The 15969-nt window shown below is 53.3% G+C and overlaps 12 non-coding genes across 12 annotated transcripts; 7 read left to right on the forward strand and 5 right to left on the reverse strand.

Moving 5' to 3' along the window:
• Positions 1 to 648: 648 nt before the first annotated feature.
• Positions 649 to 720, reverse strand: TRNAE-UUC (transfer RNA glutamic acid (anticodon UUC)). The gene has a single exon. It is a non-coding gene; the product is annotated as a tRNA-Glu (tRNA).
• A 243-nt stretch (positions 721 to 963) lies between these two features.
• On the forward strand, positions 964 to 1046 carry TRNAL-UAA (transfer RNA leucine (anticodon UAA)). Its single transcript has one exon. It is a non-coding gene; the product is annotated as a tRNA-Leu (tRNA).
• A 1828-nt stretch (positions 1047 to 2874) lies between these two features.
• On the reverse strand, positions 2875 to 2946 carry TRNAE-UUC (transfer RNA glutamic acid (anticodon UUC)). Its single transcript has one exon. It is a non-coding gene; the product is annotated as a tRNA-Glu (tRNA).
• A 243-nt stretch (positions 2947 to 3189) lies between these two features.
• TRNAL-UAA (transfer RNA leucine (anticodon UAA)) lies at positions 3190 to 3272 on the forward strand. Its single transcript has one exon. It is a non-coding gene; the product is annotated as a tRNA-Leu (tRNA).
• A 1828-nt stretch (positions 3273 to 5100) lies between these two features.
• TRNAE-UUC (transfer RNA glutamic acid (anticodon UUC)) lies at positions 5101 to 5172 on the reverse strand. Its single transcript has one exon. It is a non-coding gene; the product is annotated as a tRNA-Glu (tRNA).
• A 243-nt stretch (positions 5173 to 5415) lies between these two features.
• On the forward strand, positions 5416 to 5498 carry TRNAL-UAA (transfer RNA leucine (anticodon UAA)). Its single transcript has one exon. It is a non-coding gene; the product is annotated as a tRNA-Leu (tRNA).
• A 1828-nt stretch (positions 5499 to 7326) lies between these two features.
• On the reverse strand, positions 7327 to 7398 carry TRNAE-UUC (transfer RNA glutamic acid (anticodon UUC)). The gene has a single exon. It is a non-coding gene; the product is annotated as a tRNA-Glu (tRNA).
• A 243-nt stretch (positions 7399 to 7641) lies between these two features.
• Positions 7642 to 7724, forward strand: TRNAL-UAA (transfer RNA leucine (anticodon UAA)). The gene has a single exon. It is a non-coding gene; the product is annotated as a tRNA-Leu (tRNA).
• A 1828-nt stretch (positions 7725 to 9552) lies between these two features.
• On the reverse strand, positions 9553 to 9624 carry TRNAE-UUC (transfer RNA glutamic acid (anticodon UUC)). Its single transcript has one exon. It is a non-coding gene; the product is annotated as a tRNA-Glu (tRNA).
• Positions 9625 to 9867: 243 nt separating this feature from the next.
• Positions 9868 to 9950, forward strand: TRNAL-UAA (transfer RNA leucine (anticodon UAA)). The gene has a single exon. It is a non-coding gene; the product is annotated as a tRNA-Leu (tRNA).
• A 2137-nt stretch (positions 9951 to 12087) lies between these two features.
• On the forward strand, positions 12088 to 12170 carry TRNAL-UAA (transfer RNA leucine (anticodon UAA)). Its single transcript has one exon. It is a non-coding gene; the product is annotated as a tRNA-Leu (tRNA).
• A 2143-nt stretch (positions 12171 to 14313) lies between these two features.
• Positions 14314 to 14396, forward strand: TRNAL-UAA (transfer RNA leucine (anticodon UAA)). Its single transcript has one exon. It is a non-coding gene; the product is annotated as a tRNA-Leu (tRNA).
• The last annotated feature ends 1573 nt before the right edge of the window (positions 14397 to 15969 follow it).

Raw genomic sequence — 15969 nt, forward strand, 5'->3', positions numbered from 1 at the left:
CCACTAGACCACCAGGGAACCCACAGCCATACAGCAAAAGTTCCTACACTGCTCTCCTAGTGACAAAGCTCATGGGGGCTGAAAGCATATTTTATTCTACAGCGAATATGAATCAGAACTTGAAAAAACACTCATGATTCCACCAGACTGTTTGTCACTTCCAAGCACAGGCCATCCCCTCCCCCATGCCACTGAACCGACGAATTCCTGTACAATCGGGATCCCCGGGAAATCACAAGAGGGACACCTAGTGGCCGCTGATAGCTCAAAGACAGCTGGTACACCTTCTCACACATACCTCGTTATTCAGCTTGCTGGAAGAATACATTGCGAATGACCGATTCAAGAGTGCAAGGGAGAAGAGTGCTCCAAAGTAGATGTATACATCGCAGCCGGGTTTTCCAGCAATTTACCTTTCTGATGAGCTGGTACTGCACTTTACGCCCACATAGAGCACCTGACTGGGTGGGGGACTGCGTGTGCATGAAGGTGGCTGAGGGCAATGGGAGCAAAGCAACCTGGGACACAGGGGACCCAGCCCCTTTCCTCTGCTTTCGTCTATAGGTCGGGGTGCCTTTTTAAGGACCTTCGATTAAAAAAAGCTGAGCTGCGTGGACAAATTACGCACGTCTACGTCTTAGAGGGATCTTCCCTGACCGGGAATCGAACCCGGGCCGCGGCGGTGAAAGCGCCGAATCCTAGCCACTAGACCACCAGGGAGGAGATGCTCTTGTGAGCCTGCCTTGCTCACTTCCTTATTGTGACTAAGCTAACTCCACTGTATAGATTGCCCATAAAGTACGAGTGGGGAAAAGTTAGGTGTCACACAGTGTGTTTGTCATAAGCAATTACCTTTATCCTCCTGCAAAAGCCTTTTTACTCTGCAATCACCTCTTGCTGGACAGCCTGCGCTGGAGCAGCCAGCATGAAAAGGGAGCTGAGTAAGGCAGGGCCTAGGGTCTCACCAGGGTGGCCGAGTGGTTAAGGCGTTGGACTTAAGATCCAATGGACAGTTGTCCGCATGGGTTCGAGCCCCATCCCTGGTATGGGTTTTCAGCGGGTGTGTAGGAACTTGCAGATGCTTTTTTAAAGCATTTTCCTCTGCCCTCCTCACCCTCCCAGTGCCCTTCCTTAACAGTCCCAATTCACGTCTCAGCTGTGGGGTCTGCTGCTACTCTGCACTTAGCATGGATGCTTCCCAAAGCAATGCAGTGCCACCTACGCAGAGCCCCTGCTTAGGGAAATACACCTCCTATGTCTTTTCCCACTGAAGGGAGCAGGAGGAAGTACTTGCTTCCTGGGGAACATGGGCCTGCCACTGGAATTTGTTAACCCGCCTCTTGCGGATTTCTCCCCTTTCTTTGATTTACACCTGCAGGCTCTCCCTTGCCATCGGAGCAGGATCTGCTGATGCAGGCCCGGCTGGATCAAATGTGCAAAGGCTTGTCCCCAGGCCTCGGGAAAAAATTGAGCAGAGATTCCCGCCTCCGCCTCCGCCTCCTCTTGCCTTCCGAACGGGCTTCCAAACGGGCAATGCCCTGACGGGTCCCCCACGCCCCATCCTGCCCATGCCCACACCCCTGTATATGAGGGTGACCCATGTCCCTCACCCTCCATGCTCGAACGGAAGACACGTGTGTCCTGAGGGGAGCGCCAGACAGGCATTTCTCCGGCCAGGCAGACCCCTGCAGCACCCATTAGGCTCCAAAGCCTGTACATTCCCAAGATGCCACTGGTCACTATGCAAATCAGACAGCCCTGGCCACACCCTCTCCGCCGCTGGGCTCTGCTGCTTTCGGTACGTGCAGCTCAGCTTTTTCTTACCCTGAACCAGACTTCCGTTTCAGCAAAAAGGTGGGTTGCAGTGGGTCCGGGATGCCATTTGGAGACAAAGCCTGCGGCCCTGTCAAAGATGACTTCCTGCCGCACACCATGTGGTCAGAAGCCTACGAAAAGAAGCGCACCTCGGAATACAGAATCTCACTTCCTCAAGAGCCTTGCACAAGAGATTTTCCTCCCGCCGAGGAAAGCAACTCAAAGGGAACCTTGCGAAAATCAAATTAGGAGCCAGATTGCGGGATGCTAGGCAAACTGTTTGTCAGAAAAGCAAATTCATTTTGAGAAGCCCTGACCTGCGGGAAGGAAAAGCATTCAAGGGCAGAAGAAGGACTGTTTCCTGACCGGGAATCGAACCCGGGCCGCGGCGGTGAGAGCGCCGAATCCTAACCACTAGACCACCAGGGAACCCACAGCCATACAGCAAAAGTTCCTACACTGCTCTCCTAGTGACAAAGCTCATGGGGGCTGAAAGCATATTTTATTCTACAGCGAATATGAATCAGAACTTGAAAAAACACTCATGATTCCACCAGACTGTTTGTCACTTCCAAGCACAGGCCATCCCCTCCCCCGTGCCACTGAACCGACGAATTCCTGTACAATCGGGATCCCCGGGAAATCACAAGAGGGACACCTAGTGGCCGCTGATAGCTCAAAGACAGCTGGTACACCTTCTCACACCTACCTCGTTATTCAGCTTGCTGGAAGAATACATTGCGAATGACCGATTCAAGAGTGCAAGGGAGAAGAGTGCTCCAAAGTAGATGTATACATCGCAGCCGGGTTTTCCAGCAATTTACCTTTATGATGAGCTGGTACTGCACTTTACGCCCACATAGAGCACCTGACTGGGTGGGGGACTGCGTGCGCATGAAGGTGGCTGAGGGCAATGGGAGCAAAGCAACCTGGGACACAGGGGACCCAGCCCCTTTCCTCTGCTTTCGTCTATAGGTCGGGGTGCCTTTTTAAGGACCTTCGATTAAAAAAAGCTGAGCTGCGTGGACAAATTACGCACGTCTACGTCTTAGAGGGATCTTCCCTGACCGGGAATCGAACCCGGGCCGCGGCGGTGAAAGCGCCGAATCCTAGCCACTAGACCACCAGGGAGGAGATGCTCTTGTGAGCCTGCCTTGCTCACTTCCTTATTGTGACTAAGCTAACTCCACTGTATAGATTGCCCATAAAGTACGAGTGGGGAAAAGTTAGGTGTCACACAGTGTGTTTGTCATAAGCAATTACCTTTATCCTCCTGCAAAAGCCTTTTTACTCTGCAATCACCTCTTGCTGGACAGCCTGCGCTGGAGCAGCCAGCATGAAAAGGGAGCTGAGTAAGGCAGGGCCTAGGGTCTCACCAGGGTGGCCGAGTGGTTAAGGCGTTGGACTTAAGATCCAATGGACAGTTGTCCGCATGGGTTCGAGCCCCATCCCTGGTATGGGTTTTCAGCGGGTGTGTAGGAACTTGCAGATGCTTTTTTAAAGCATTTTCCTCTGCCCTCCTCACCCTCCCAGTGCCCTTCCTTAACAGTCCCAATTCACGTCTCAGCTGTGGGGTCTGCTGCTACTCTGCACTTAGCATGGATGCTTCCCAAAGCAATGCAGTGCCACCTACGCAGAGCCCCTGCTTAGAGAAATACACCTCCTATGTCTTTTCCCACTGAAGGGAGCAGGAGGAAGTACTTGCTTCCTGGGGAACATGGGCCTGCCACTGGAATTTGTTAACCCGCCTCTTGCGGATTTCTCCCCTTTCTTTGATTTACACCTGCAGGCTCTCCCTTGCCATCGGAGCAGGATCTGCTGATGCAGGCCCGGCAGGATCAAATGTGCAAAGGCTTGTCCCCAGGCCTCGGGAAAAAATTGAGCAGAGATTCCCGCATCCGCCTCCGCCTCCGACTCCTCTTGCCTTCCGAACGGGCTTCCAAACGGGCAATGCCCTGACGGGTCCCCCACGCCCCATCCTGCCCATGCCCACACCCCTGTATATGAGGGTGACCCATGTCCCTCACCCTCCATGCTCGAACGGAAGACACGTGTGTCCTGAGGGGAGCGCCAGACAGGCATTTCTCCGGCCAGGCAGACCCCTGCAGCACCCGTTAGGCTCCAAAGCCTGTACATTCCCAAGATGCCACTGGTCACTATGCAAATCAGACAGCCCTGTCCACACCCTCTCCGCCGCTGGGCTCTGCTGCTTTCGGTACGTGCAGCTCAGCTTTTTCTTACCCTGAACCAGACTTCCGTTTCAGCAAAAAGGTGGGTTGCAGTGGGTCCGGGATGCCATTTGGAGACAAAGCCTGCGGCCCTGTCAAAGATGACTTCCTGCCGCACACCATGTGGTCAGAAGCCTACGAAAAGAAGCGCACCTCGGAATACAGAATCTCACTTCCTCAAGAGCCTTGCACAAGAGATTTTCCTCCCGCCGAGGAAAGCAACTCAAAGGGAACCTTGCGAAAATCAAATTAGGAGCCAGATTGCGGGATGCTAGGCAAACTGTTTGTCAGAAAAGCAAATTCATTTTGAGAAGCCCTGACCTGCGGGAAGGAAAAGCATTCAAGGGCAGAAGAAGAACTGTTTCCTGACCGGGAATCGACCCCGGGCCGCGGCGGTGAGAGCGCCGAATCCTAACCACTAGACCACCAGGGAACCCACAGCCATACAGCAAAAGTTCCTACACTGCTCTCCTAGTGACAAAGCTCATGGGGGCTGAAAGCATATTTTATTCTACAGCGAATATGAATCAGAACTTGAAAAAACACTCATGATTCCACCAGACTGTTTGTCACTTCCAAGCACAGGCCATCCCCTCCCCCATGCCACTGAACCGACGAATTCCTGTACAATCGGGATCCCCGGGAAATCACAAGAGGGACACCTAGTGGCCGCTGATAGCTCAAAGACAGCTGGTACACCTTCTCACACCTACCTCGTTATTCAGCTTGCTGGAAGAATACATTGCGAATGACCGATTCAAGAGTGCAAGGGAGAAGAGTGCTCCAAAGTAGATGTATACATCGCAGCCGGGTTTTCCAGCAATTTACCTTTCTGATGAGCTGGTACTGCACTTTACGCCCACATAGAGCACCTGACTGGGTGGGGGACTGCGTGTGCATGAAGGTGGCTGAGGGCAATGGGAGCAAAGCAACCTGGGACACAGGGGACCCAGCCCCTTTCCTCTGCTTTCGTCTATAGGTCGGGGTGCCTTTTTAAGGACCTTCGATTAAAAAAAGCTGAGCTGCGTGGACAAATTACGCACGTCTACGAGGGATCTTCCCTGACCGGGAATCGAACCCGGGCCGCGGCGGTGAAAGCGCCGAATCCTAGCCACTAGACCACCAGGGAGGAGATGCTCTTGTGAGCCTGCCTTGCTCACTTCCTTATTGTGACTAAGCTAACTCCACTGTATAGATTGCCCATAAAGTATGAGTGGGGAAAAGTTAGGTGTCACACAGTGTGTTTGTCATAAGCAATTACCTTTATCCTCCTGCAAAAGCCTTTTTACTCTGCAATCACCTCTTGCTGGACAGCCTGCGCTGGAGCAGCCAGCATGAAAAGGGAGCTGAGTAAGGCAGGGCCTAGGGTCTCACCAGGGTGGCCGAGTGGTTAAGGCGTTGGACTTAAGATCCAATGGACAGTTGTCCGCATGGGTTCGAGCCCCATCCCTGGTATGGGTTTTCAGCGGGTGTGTAGGAACTTGCAGATGCTTTTTTAAAGCATTTTCCTCTGCCCTCCTCACCCTCCCAGTGCCCTTCCTTAACAGTCCCAATTCACGTCTCAGCTGTGGGGTCTGCTGCTACTCTGCACTTAGCATGGATGCTTCCCAAAGCAATGCAGTGCCACCTACGCAGAGCCCCTGCTTAGGGAAATACACCTCCTATGTCTTTTCCCACTGAAGGGAGCAGGAGGAAGTACTTGCTTCCTGGGGAACATGGGCCTGCCACTGGAATTTGTTAACCCGCCTCTTGCGGATTTCTCCCCTTTCTTTGATTTACACCTGCAGGCTCTCCCTTGCCATCGGAGCAGGATCTGCTGATGCAGGCCCGGCTGGATCAAATGTGCAAAGGCTTGTCCCCAGGCCTCGGGAAAAAATTGAGCAGAGATTCCCGCCTCCGCCTCCGCCTCCTCTTGCCTTCCGAACGGGCTTCCAAACGGGCAATGCCCTGACGGGTCCCCCACGCCCCATCCTGCCCATGCCCACACCCCTGTATATGAGGGTGACCCATGTCCCTCACCCTCCATGCTCGAACGGAAGACACGTGTGTCCTGAGGGGAGCGCCAGACAGGCATTTCTCCGGCCAGGCAGACCCCTGCAGCACCCGTTAGGCTCCAAAGCCTGTACATTCCCAAGATGCCACTGGTCACTATGCAAATCAGACAGCCCTGGCCACACCCTCTCCGCCGCTGGGCTCTGCTGCTTTCGGTACGTGCAGCTCAGCTTTTTCTTACCCTGAACCAGACTTCCGTTTCAGCAAAAAGGTGGGTTGCAGTGGGTCCGGGATGCCATTTGGAGACAAAGCCTGCGGCCCTGTCAAAGATGACTTCCTGCCGCACACCATGTGGTCAGAAGCCTACGAAAAGAAGCGCACCTCGGAATACAGAATCTCACTTCCTCAAGAGCCTTGCACAAGAGATTTTCCTCCCGCCGAGGAAAGCAACTCAAAGGGAACCTTGCGAAAATCAAATTAGGAGCCAGATTGCGGGATGCTAGGCAAACTGTTTGTCAGAAAAGCAAATTCATTTTGAGAAGCCCTGACCTGCGGGAAGGAAAAGCATTCAAGGGCAGAAGAAGGACAGTTTCCTGACCGGGAATCGAACCCGGGCCGCGGCGGTGAGAGCGCCGAATCCTAACCACTAGACCACCAGGGAACCCACAGCCATACAGCAAAAGTTCCTACACTGCTCTCCTAGTGACAAAGCTCATGGGGGCTGAAAGCATATTTTATTCTACAGCGAATATGAATCAGAACTTGAAAAAACACTCATGATTCCACCAGACTGTTTGTCACTTCCAAGCACAGGCCATCCCCTCCCCCGTGCCACTGAACCGACGAATTCCTGTACAATCGGGATCCCCGGGAAATCACAAGAGGGACACCTAGTGGCCGCTGATAGCTCAAAGACAGCTGGTACACCTTCTCACACCTACCTCGTTATTCAGCTTGCTGGAAGAATACATTGCGAATGACCGATTCAAGAGTGCAAGGGAGAAGAGTGCTCCAAAGTAGATGTATACATCGCAGCCGGGTTTTCCAGCAATTTACCTTTCTGATGAGCTGGTACTGCACTTTACGCCCACATAGAGCACCTGACTGGGTGGGGGACTGCGTGTGCATGAAGGTGGCTGAGGGCAATGGGAGCAAAGCAACCTGGGACACAGGGGACCCAGCCCCTTTCCTCTGCTTTCGTCTATAGGTCGGGGTGCCTTTTTAAGGACCTTCGATTAAAAAAAGCTGAGCTGCGTGGACAAATTACGCACGTCTACGTCTTAGAGGGATCTTCCCTGACCGGGAATCGAACCCGGGCCGCGGCGGTGAAAGCGCCGAATCCTAGCCACTAGACCACCAGGGAGGAGATGCTCTTGTGAGCCTGCCTTGCTCACTTCCTTATTGTGACTAAGCTAACTCCACTGTATAGATTGCCCATAAAGTATGAGTGGGGAAAAGTTAGGTGTCACACAGTGTGTTTGTCATAAGCAATTACCTTTATCCTCCTGCAAAAGCCTTTTTACTCTGCAATCACCTCTTGCTGGACAGCCTGCGCTGGAGCAGCCAGCATGAAAAGGGAGCTGAGTAAGGCAGGGCCTAGGGTCTCACCAGGGTGGCCGAGTGGTTAAGGCGTTGGACTTAAGATCCAATGGACAGTTGTCCGCATGGGTTCGAGCCCCATCCCTGGTATGGGTTTTCAGCGGGTGTGTAGGAACTTGCAGATGCTTTTTTAAAGCATTTTCCTCTGCCCTCCTCACCCTCCCAGTGCCCTTCCTTAACAGTCCCAATTCACGTCTCAGCTGTGGGGTCTGCTGCTACTCTGCACGTAGCATGGATGCTTCCCAAAGCAATGCAGTGCCACCTACGCAGAGCCCCTGCTTAGGGAAATACACCTCCTATGTCTTTTCCCACTGAAGGGAGCAGGAGGAAGTACTTGCTTCCTGGGGAACATGGGCCTGCCACTGGAATTTGTTAACCCGCCTCTTGCGGATTTCTCCCCTTTCTTTGATTTACACCTGCAGGCTCTCCCTTGCCATCGGAGCAGGATCTGCTGATGCAGGCCCGGCTGGATCAAATGTGCAAAGGCTTGTCCCCAGGCCTCGGGAAAAAATTGAGCAGAGATTCCCGCCTCCGCCTCCGCCTCCTCTTGCCTTCCGAACGGGCTTCCAAACGGGCAATGCCCTGACGGGTCCCCCACGCCCCATCCTGCCCATGCCCACACCCCTGTATATGAGGGTGACCCATGTCCCTCACCCTCCATGCTCGAACGGAAGACACGTGTGTCCTGAGGGGAGCGCCAGACAGGCATTTCTCCGGCCAGGCAGACCCCTGCAGCACCCGTTAGGCTCCAAAGCCTGTACATTCCCAAGATGCCACTGGTCACTATGCAAATCAGACAGCCCTGGCCACACCCTCTCCGCCGCTGGGCTCTGCTGCTTTCGGTACGTGCAGCTCAGCTTTTTCTTACCCTGAACCAGACTTCCGTTTCAGCAAAAAGGTGGGTTGCAGTGGGTCCGGGATGCCATTTGGAGACAAAGCCTGCGGCCCTGTCAAAGATGACTTCCTGCCGCACACCATGTGGTCAGAAGCCTACGAAAAGAAGCGCACCTCGGAATACAGAATCTCACTTCCTCAAGAGCCTTGCACAAGAGATTTTCCTCCCGCCGAGGAAAGCAACTCAAAGGGAACCTTGCGAAAATCAAATTAGGAGCCAGATTGCGGGATGCTAGGCAAACTGTTTGTCAGAAAAGCAAATTCATTTTGAGAAGCCCTGACCTGCGGGAAGGAAAAGCATTCAAGGGCAGAAGAAGGACAGTTTCCTGACCGGGAATCGAACCCGGGCCGCGGCGGTGAGAGCGCCGAATCCTAACCACTAGACCACCAGGGAACCCACAGCCATACAGCAAAAGTTCCTACACTGCTCTCCTAGTGACAAAGCTCATGGGGGCTGAAAGCATATTTTATTCTACAGCGAATATGAATCAGAACTTGAAAAAACACTCATGATTCCACCAGACTGTTTGTCACTTCCAAGCACAGGCCATCCCCTCCCCCGTGCCACTGAACCGACGAATTCCTGTACAATCGGGATCCCCGGGAAATCACAAGAGGGACACCTAGTGGCCGCTGATAGCTCAAAGACAGCTGGTACACCTTCTCACACCTACCTCGTTATTCAGCTTGCTGGAAGAATACATTGCGAATGACCGATTCAAGAGTGCAAGGGAGAAGAGTGCTCCAAAGTAGATGTATACATCGCAGCCGGGTTTTCCAGCAATTTACCTTTCTGATGAGCTGGTACTGCACTTTACGCCCACATAGAGCACCTGACTGGGTGGGGGACTGCGTGTGCATGAAGGTGGCTGAGGGCAATGGGAGCAAAGCAACCTGGGACACAGGGGACCCAGCCCCTTTCCTCTGCTTTCGTCTATAGGTCGGGGTGCCTTTTTAAGGACCTTCGATTAAAAAAAGCTGAGCTGCGTGGACAAATTACGCACGTCTACGTCTTAGAGGGATCTTCCCTGACCGGGAATCGAACCCGGGCCGCGGCGGTGAAAGCGCCGAATCCTAGCCACTAGACCACCAGGGAGGAGATGCTCTTGTGAGCCTGCCTTGCTCACTTCCTTATTGTGACTAAGCTAACTCCACTGTATAGATTGCCCATAAAGTACGAGTGGGGAAAAGTTAGGTGTCACACAGTGTGTTTGTCATAAGCAATTACCTTTATCCTCCTGCAAAAGCCTTTTTACTCTGCAATCACCTCTTGCTGGACAGCCTGCGCTGGAGCAGCCAGCATGAAAAGGGAGCTGAGTAAGGCAGGGCCTAGGGTCTCACCAGGGTGGCCGAGTGGTTAAGGCGTTGGACTTAAGATCCAATGGACAGTTGTCCGCATGGGTTCGAGCCCCATCCCTGGTATGGGTTTTCAGCGGGTGTGTAGGAACTTGCAGATGCTTTTTTAAAGCATTTTCCTCTGCCCTCCTCACCCTCCCAGTGCCCTTCCTTAACAGTCCCAATTCACGTCTCAGCTGTGGGGTCTGCTGCTACTCTGCACTTAGCATGGATGCTTCCCAAAGCAATGCAGTGCCACCTACGCAGAGCCCCTGCTTAGGGAAATACACCTCCTATGTCTTTTCCCACTGAAGGGAGCAGGAGGAAGTACTTGCTTCCTGGGGAACATGGGCCTGCCACTGGAATTTGTTAACCCGCCTCTTGCGGATTTCTCCCCTTTCTTTGATTTACACCTGCAGGCTCTCCCTTGCCATCGGAGCAGGATCTGCTGATGCAGGCCCGGCTGGATCAAATGTGCAAAGGCTTGTCCCCAGGCCTCGGGAAAAAATTGAGCAGAGATTCCCGCCTCCGCCTCCTCTTGCCTTCCGAACGGGCTTCCAAACGGGCAATGCCCTGACGGGTCCCCCACGCCCCATCCTGCCCATGCCCACACCCCTGTATATGAGGGTGACCCATGTCCCTCACCCTCCATGCTCGAACGGAAGACACGTGTGTCCTGAGGGGAGCGCCAGACAGGCATTTCTCCGGCCAGGCAGACCCCTGCAGCACCCGTTAAGCTCCAAAGCCTGTACATTCCCAAGATGCCACTGGTCACTATGCAAATCAGACAGCCCTGGCCACACCCTCTCCGCCGCTGGGCTCTGCTGCTTTCGGTACGTGCAGCTCAGCTTTCTATTACCCTGAACCAGACTTCCGTTTCAGCAAAAAGGTGGGTTGCAGTGCGTCCGGGATGCCATTTGGAGATAAAGCCTGCGGCCCTGTCAAAGATGACTTCCTGCCGCACACCATGTGGTCAGAAGCCTACGAAAAGAAGCGCACCTCGGAATACAGAATCTCACTTCCTCAAGAGCCTTGCACAAGAGATTTTCCTCGCGCCGAGGAAAGCAACTCAAAGGGAACCTTGCGAAAATCAAATTAGGAGCCAGATTGCGGGATGCTAGGCAAACTGTTTGTCAGAAAAGCAAATTCATTTTGAGAAGCCCTGACCTGCGGGAAGGAAAAGCATTCAAGGGCAGAAGAAGGACTGTTCCCTGACCGGGAATCGAACCCAGGCCGCGGCGGTGAGAGCGCCGAATCCTAACCACTAGACCACCAGGGAACCCACAGCCATACTGCAAAAGTTCCTACACTGCTCTCCTAGTGACAAAGCTCATGGGGGCTGAAAGCATATTTTATTCTACAGCGAATATGAATCAGAACTTGAAAAAACACTCATGATTCCACCAGACTGTTTGTCACTTCCAAGCACAGGCCATCCCCTCCCCCGTGCTACTGAACCGACGAATTCCTGTACAATCGGGATCCCCGGGAAATCACAAGAGGGACACCTAGTGGCCGCTGATAGCTCAAAGACAGCTGGTACACCTTCTCACACCTACCTCGTTATTCAGCTTGCTGGAAGAATACATTGCGAATGACCGATTCAAGAGTGCAAGGGAGAAGAGTGCTCCAAAGTAGATGTATACATCGCAGCCGGGTTTTCCAGCAATTTACCTTTCTGATGAGCTGGTACTGCACTTTACGCCCACATAGAGCACCTGACTGGGTGGGGGACTGCGTGCGCATGAAGGTGGCTGAGGGCAATGGGAGCAAAGCAACCTGGGACACAGGGGACCCAGCCCCTTTCCTCTGCTTTCGTCTATAGGTCGGGGTGCCTTTTTAAGGACCTTCGATTAAAAAAAGCTGAGCTGCGTGGACAAATTACGCACGTCTACGTCTTAGAGGGATCTTCCCTGACCGGGAATCGAACCCGGGCCGCGGCGGTGAAAGCGCCAAATCCTAGCCACTAGACCACCAGGGAGGAGATGCTCTTGTGAGCCTGCCTTGCTCACTTCCTTATTGTGACTAAGCTAACTCCACTGTATAGATTGCCCATAAAGTACGAGTGGGGAAAAGTTAGGTGTCACACAGTGTGTTTGTCATAAGCAATTACCTTTATCCTCCTGCAAAAGCCTTTTTACTCTGCAATCACCTCTTGCTGGACAGCCTGCGCTGGAGCAGCCAGCATGAAAAGGGAGCTGAGTAAGGCAGGGCCTAGGGTCTCACCAGGGTGGCCGAGTGGTTAAGGCGTTGGACTTAAGATCCAATGGACAGTTGTCCGCATGGGTTCGAGCCCCATCCCTGGTATGGGTTTTCAGCGGGTGTGTAGGAACTTGCAGATGCTTTTGTAAAGCATTTTCCTCTGCCCTCCTCACCCTCCCAGTGCCCTTCCTTAACAGTCCCAATTCACGTCTCAGCTGTGGGGTCTGCTGCTACTCTGCACTTAGCATGGATGCTTCCCAAAGCAATGCAGTGCCACCTACGCAGAGCCCCTGCTTAGAGAAATACACCTCCTATGTCTTTTCCCACTGAAGGGAGCAGGAGGAAGTACTTGCTTCCTGGGGAACATGGGCCTGCCACTGGAATTTGTTAACCCGCCTCTTGCGGATTTCTCCCCTTTCTTTGATTTACACCTGCAGGCTCTCCCTTGCCATCGGAGCAGGATCTGCTGATGCAGGCCCGGCTGGATCAAATGTGCAAAGGCTTGTCCCCAGGCCTCGGGAAAAAATTGAGCAGAGATTCCCGCCTCCGCCTCCGCCTCCTCTTGCCTTCCGAACGGGCTTCCAAACGGGCAATGCCCTGACGGGTCCCCCACGCCCCATCCTGCCCATGCCCACACCCCTGTATATGAGGGTGACCCATGTCCCTCACCCTCCATGCTCGAACGGAAGACACGTGTGTCCTGAGGGGAGCGCCAGACAGGCATTTCTCCGGCCAGGCAGACCCCTGCAGCACCCGTTAAGCTCCAAAGCCTGTACATTCCCAAGATGCCACTGGTCACTATGCAAATCAGACAGCCCTGGCCACACCCTCTCCGCCGCTGGGCTCTGCTGCTTTCGGTACGTGCAGCTCAGCTTTCTATTACCCTGAACCAGACTTCCGTTTCAGCAAAAAGGTGGGTTGCAGTGCGTCCGGGATGCCATTTGGAGATAAAGCCTGCGGCCCTGTCAAAGATGACTTCCTGCCGCACACCATGTGGTCAGAAGCCTACGAAAAGAAGCGCACCTCGGAATACAGAATCTCACTTCCTCAAGAGCCTTGCACAAGAGATTTTCCTCCCGCCGAGGAAAGCAACTCAAAGGGAACCTTGCGAAAATCAAATTAGGAGCCAGATTGCGGGATGCTAGGCAAACTGTTTGTCAGAAAAGCAAATTCATTTTGAGAAGCCCTGACCTGCGGGAAGGAAAAGCATTCAAGGGCAGAAGAAGGACTGTTCCCTGACCGGGAATCGAACCCAGGCCGCGGCGGTGAGAGCACCGAATCCTAACCACTAGACCACCAGGGAACCCACAGCCATACTGCAAAAGTTCCTACACTGCTCTCCTAGTGACAAAGCTCATGGGGGCTGAAAGCATATTTTATTCTACAGCGAATATGAATCAGAACTTGAAAAAACACTCATGATTCCACCAGACTGTTTGTCACTTCCAAGCACAGGCCATCCCCTCCCCCGTGCTACTGAACCGACGAATTCCTGTACAATCGGGATCCCCGGGAAATCAGAAGAGGGACACCTAGTGGCCGCTGATAGCTCAAAGACAGCTGGTACACCTTCTCACACCTACCTCGTTATTCAGCTTGCTGGAAGAATACATTGCGAATGACCGATTCAAGAGTGCAAGGGAGAAGAGTGCTCCAAAGTAGATGTATACATCGCAGCCGGGTTTTCCAGCAATTTACCTTTCTGATGAGCTGGTACTGCACTTTACGCCCACATAGAGCACCTGACTGGGTGGGGGACTGCGTGCGCATGAAGGTGGCTGAGGGCAATGGGAGCAAAGCAACCTGGGACACAGGGGACCCAGCCCCTTTCCTCTGCTTTCGTCTATAGGTCGGGGTGCCTTTTTAAGGACCTTCGATTAAAAAAAGCTGAGCTGCGTGGACAAATTACGCACGTCTACGTCTTAGAGGGATCTTCCCTGACCGGGAATCGAACCCGGGCCGCGGCGGTGAAAGCGCCAAATCCTAGCCACTAGACCACCAGGGAGGAGATGCTCTTGTGAGCCTGCCTTGCTCACTTCCTTATTGTGACTAAGCTAACTCCACTGTATAGATTGCCCATAAAGTACGAGTGGGGAAAAGTTAGGTGTCACACAGTGTGTTTGTCATAAGCAATTACCTTTATCCTCCTGCAAAAGCCTTTTTACTCTGCAATCACCTCTTGCTGGACAGCCTGCGCTGGAGCAGCCAGCATGAAAAGGGAGCTGAGTAAGGCAGGGCCTAGGGTCTCACCAGGGTGGCCGAGTGGTTAAGGCGTTGGACTTAAGATCCAATGGACAGTTGTCCGCATGGGTTCGAGCCCCATCCCTGGTATGGGTTTTCAGCGGGTGTGTAGGAACTTGCAGATGCTTTTGTAAAGCATTTTCCTCTGCCCTCCTCACCCTCCCAGTGCCCTTCCTTAACAGTCCCAATTCACGTCTCAGCTGTGGGGTCTGCTGCTACTCTGCACTTAGCATGGATGCTTCCCAAAGCAATGCAGTGCCACCTACGCAGAGCCCCTGCTTAGAGAAATACACCTCCTATGTCTTTTCCCACTGAAGGGAGCAGGAGGAAGTACTTGCTTCCTGGGGAACATGGGCCTGCCACTGGAATTTGTTAACCCGCCTCTTGCGGATTTCTCCCCTTTCTTTGATTTACACCTGCAGGCTCTCCCTTGCCATCGGAGCAGGATCTGCTGATGCAGGCCCGGCTGGATCAAATGTGCAAAGGCTTGTCCCCAGGCCTCGGGAAAAAATTGAGCAGAGATTCCCGCCTCCGCCTCCTCTTGCCTTCCGAACGGGCTTCCAAAGGGGCAATGCCCTGACGGGTCCCCCACGCCCCATCCTGCCCATGCCCACACCCCTGTATATGAGGGTGACCCATGTCCCTCACCCTCCATGCTCGAACGGAAGACACGTGTGTCCTGAGGGGAGCGCCAGACAGGCATTTCTCCGGCCAGGCAGACCCCTGCAGCACCCATTAGGCTCCAAAGCCTGTACATTCCCAAGATGCCACTGGTCACTATGCAAATCAGACAGCCCTGGCCACACCCTCTCCGCCGCTGGGCTCTGCTGCTTTCGGTACGTGCAGCTCAGCTTTTTCTTACCCTGAACCAGACTTCCGTTTCAGCAAAAAGGTGGGTTGCAGTGGGTCCGGGATGCCATTTGGAGACAAAGCCTGCGGCCCTGTCAAAGATGACTTCCTGCCGCACACCATGTGGTCAGAAGCCTACGAAAAGAAGCGCACCTCGGAATACAGAATCTCACTTCCTCAAGAGCCTTGCACAAGAGATTTTCCTCCCGCCGAGGAAAGCAACTCAAAGGGAACCTTGCGAAAATCAAATTAGGAGCCAGATTGCGGGATGCTAGGCAAACTGTTTGTCAGAAAAGCAAATTCATTTTGAGAAGCCCTGACCTGCGGGAAGGAAAAGCATTCAAGGGCAGAAGAAGGACTGTTTCCTGACCGGGAATCGAACCCGGGCCGCGGCGGTGAGAGCGCCGAATCCTAACCACTAGACCACCAGGGAACCCACAGCCATACAGCAAAAGTTCCTACACTGCTCTCCTAGTGACAAAGCTCATGGGGGCTGAAAGCATATTTTATTCTACAGCGAATATGAATCAGAACTTGAAAAAACACTCATGATTCCACCAGACTGTTTGTCACTTCCAAGCACAGGCCATCCCCTCCCCCATGCCACTGAACCGACGAATTCCTGTACAATCGGGATCCCCGGGAAATCACAAGAGGGACACCTAGTGGCCGCTGATAGCTCAAAGACAGCTGGTACACCTTCTCACACATACCTCGTTATTCAGCTTGCTGGAAGAATACATTGCGAATGACCGATTCAAGAGTGCAAGGGAGAAGAGTGCTCCAAAGTAGATGTATACATCGCAGCCGGGTT

The sequence above is a fragment of the Triturus cristatus genome, chromosome 5_2, assembly GCF_964204655.1.
Source record: "Triturus cristatus chromosome 5_2, aTriCri1.1, whole genome shotgun sequence".
NCBI classification, from domain to species: domain Eukaryota; kingdom Metazoa; phylum Chordata; class Amphibia; order Caudata; family Salamandridae; genus Triturus; species Triturus cristatus.